The 3,780-nt window shown below is 44.8% G+C and overlaps 1 non-coding gene across 1 annotated transcript; it reads left to right on the forward strand.

Moving 5' to 3' along the window:
- Positions 1–266: 266 nt before the first annotated feature.
- On the forward strand, positions 267–338 carry TRNAE-UUC. Its single transcript has one exon. It is a non-coding gene; the product is annotated as a tRNA-Glu (tRNA).
- The last annotated feature ends 3,442 nt before the right edge of the window (positions 339–3,780 follow it).

The raw sequence follows: 3,780 nt of genomic DNA on the forward strand, positions 1-3,780 counted from the left end.
GTAGGGTCTTTGAAGGAAATGGCAACCCACTCCAGTACTCTTGCCTAGAGAATCCCATGGACAGAGGACCCTGGCCGGCTACAGCCCATGGTGTCGCAAGAGTTGGACGCGACTTAGTGACTAAACCACCACTTGACAAGACTGGGTGTGAAACTTTGCATTCCCCTAACCTCCAATCGGGTGGTTCCTCTCCTGAACTTGATGAACGGCTCTGGTCCCTTTCATCTTGCCTCACGTAGTTTCCTGGCCGCCCCTCCCTCGTCTTCTCCCACATGGTCTAGCGGTTAGGATTCCTGGTTTTCACCCAGGCGGCCCGGGTTCGACTCCCGGTGTGGGAAAAAAGAAGCTTTTGGACCTCCTAGGTGGCGCTAGTGTAAAGAATCCTGTCAACGCAAGAAACAGTAAGAGACTCGGTATTCTTTACCCCTGAGTCACCAAGGAAGCCCTTAATTAGCAACCATTCAAAAAAGCCCTTTCTAAATCAACGAAGGTGACGGAGGCAGGAGTCTTGCCTACGGGAAAAAGGGATCAGAAAGACCCCCATGCCTGGGAACCCCACACGGCCCTTCTCGGTTTCAGCCTCGGCCTTCTACAAATTAATATCTAGCCTAACATACTTTCTAAGCGTTTTGATCAATAGTAAATAATAAATGAAATAAAAGAACACCCTTGTAAAGAATTGGATAATCCGCCTTGCGGGCAGATTCTTTACCAGCTGAGCCACAAGGGAAGGCCGAGAACACGGGAGTGGGTAGCCTATCCCTCCTCCATCTCATCTTCCTGACTCAGGAATCGAACTGGAGTTTCCAGCATTGCAGGTGGATACTTTACCAACTGAGCTATCAGGAAAGCCCATAGTTTTTAGATGTTTTAATCAATAGTAAATAATAAATGAAATAAAAGTACACTCCTCTAAAGAATTGGATAATCACTGCTAAGACCTGCTAGGCAATGCCCCAAAATATTAAAAAGAAATGCAATAATTCCTTTTAGCCTATTTCCAAACTTTGAGTAGTTTTTCCTAAACAAGAGTTAAGAGCTAAGACTTAAAAGATAAACATGGATTTTTCTTTCTTCTTTTCTTCTCTTTTTCTCTTCTTTTTCTCTCTCTTGAAGACGTCTAGAGTTTTGTATATACCAAGAACTATGCTAAACATTTTAGGAATATAAACATGTTTAATCAGAGTAAAAGACAAATTGTCCCAAGTTTGATCTAGGGCAAAATGCTTTTGTAGGATCTAATTCACAGCTTCCCTCTAGGAAAAACAAAAACAAAATTTCTGAGAATATGTTGTGGACTAAAAAGATGCACAGGGTGAGAGTTAAATTTTATTTAGGGCAGAATGAGAACTGCAGCCTGGGAGACTGCAGCACCTCAGATAGCTCTGAGGAATTACTCCAAAGAGGCAGTGGGGGAAGGTCAACATATAAGATGTTGGTGAAGGGGGAGTTCAATGCAATCAAGCGCCTTACAAAAGATTTTCTACTAGTCAAGAGGAGCTGGTGTTACCATGAAGGGATTTAGTACTTTTCTAGACGTGAGGAGATATAAGAATTGGGATCATGAAATCGGTTTCTGAAAACAATGGCAGATTTTATTTTCTTGAGCTCCAAAATCACTGCAGACAGTGACTGCAGCCACGAAATTAAGACCCTTGCTCCTTGGATGAAAAGCTACGACAAACTTAGCGTATTGGAAAGCAGAGACCTCACTTTGACAACAAAGGTCCATATCGTCAAAGCTATGGTATAATCAAAGCTATGATTTTTCCAGTAGTCATGTATGGATGTGAGAGTTAGACCATCAAGAAAGCTGAGCGCCTAAGAATTGATGGTTTCAAATGGTGGTGCCGGAGAAGACTCTTGAGAGTCCCTTGGACAGCAGGGGATCAAACCAGTCCATCCTAAAGGAAGTCAACCCTGAATATTCACTGGAAGGACTGATGCCGAAGCTGAAGCTCCAATATTTTGGCCACCTGATGTGAAGGGCCGATTAACTAGAAAAAACCCTGATGCTGGGAAAGACTGAGGGCAGGAGGAGAAGGGGGCGACAGAGGATGAGATGGTTGGATGGCATCACAGACTTAATGAACATGAGTTTGAGTAAACTCCGGGAGACAGTGAAGGACAGGGAAGTCCGGCCTGCTGCAGTCCACGGGGTCACAAAGAGTTGGACACAAGTTGGCTACTGAACAACAAAGACCTGTTCCACCAGTTCCCCGAGAACACAGAATGCCTCACTCTCCACCCTAAACTGCCTTCAGGGCATGTCAAAGGTCAACAACTGCAGTCGCACAGTATGCAGTCCCCACAGAGGCAGATGGCGAATGGCCTTGTTGCCCTTCAGTCGTTGACAAACACTTTTGGCAGGTACCAATTTGTACTTGACATGTTTAAATCTGGAGAAGGACATGACAACCTGCTCCAGTATTCTTGCCTGGGAAATCCTATGGACAGAGGAGCCTGGGAGGGCCCATAGGGTCACAAAGAATCAGACATGACTGAGCAACTGAGCACACACTTTAAAGCAATTTTCTGATGAATTTTAATGGGATCAAGACATTCTGGAAACTAGTTTCTTGTTGTTGCTCAGTCATTCAGTCGTGTCCGACTCCTTGCGACCCCATGGACGGCAGCACGCCAGGCTTTACTGCTCTTCACAATCTCCCCAAGACTGCTCAAACTCATGTCCATTGAGTCAGTGATGCCATCCAACCATCTCGTCCTCTGTCATCCTCTTCTCCTCCTGCCTTCTATTTTTCCCAGCATCAGGGTCTTTTCCAGTGAGTCAGCTCTTCGCATCAGGGAGCCAAAGTATTGGAGCTTCAGCTTCAGCATCAGTCCTTCCAATAAATATTCAGGGTTGATTTCCTTTAGAATTGACTGGTTGGATCTCCTTGCTGTCCAAGGGACTCCCAAGAGTCTTCTCCAATGCCATATTTCAAAAGCATCAATCCTGTGGCGCTCACACCAGGAAAACCTGGTGTGATACAGTCCATGGGGTTGCAAAGAGTCAGACACAGATAAGCGACCTCCTTTATGGTCAACTCTCACATCCATACATGACTACTGGAAAAACCTTAGCTTTGACTATGTAGACCTTTGTTGGCAAACTAATGTCTCTGTTTTTTTAATATGCTGTCTAGGTTGGTCATAGCTTTTCTTCCAAGGAACAAGTGGATTTTAATTTCATGGCCGCAGTCACCATCTGCAGTGATTTTGTAGCCCAAGAAAATTAAGTCCGTCACTGTTTCCATTGTTTCCCCATCTACTTGTCATGACGTGATGGGACTGGATGCCATGATCTTAGTTTTTTGAATGTTGAGTTTTAAGCCAGATTTTTCACTCTCCTCTTTCACTTTTATCAAGAGGCTCTTTAGTTCCCCTTTGCTTTCTGCCATAAGGGTGGTGTCATCTGCATATCTGAGGTTATTGATATTTCTCCTGGCAAATTTGATTCCAGCTTGCGCTACATCCTACCCGACATTTTGCTTGATGTACTCTGCAGAGAGCACTTACCGGGCTTCCCTCATAGCTCAGTCAGTAAAGAATCTGCTGCAATGCAGAAGACCCGGGTTCAATTTCTGGATGGGGAAGTACCACTGGAGAAAGAAATGGCAACTCACTCTAGTATTCGCACCAGGAGAATCCCATGGACAGAGGAGCCTGGCAGGCTACAGTCCATGGGATCACAAGAGTTGGACACAACTTAGTGACTAAACCACCACCACTCTGTAGAAAAGTTAAATAAGCAGGGTGACAATATACTGAGTGACTGAA

The sequence above is a fragment of the Cervus canadensis genome, chromosome 24 (genome assembly GCF_019320065.1).
Source record: "Cervus canadensis isolate Bull #8, Minnesota chromosome 24, ASM1932006v1, whole genome shotgun sequence".
Lineage (NCBI taxonomy): Eukaryota > Metazoa > Chordata > Mammalia > Artiodactyla > Cervidae > Cervus > Cervus canadensis.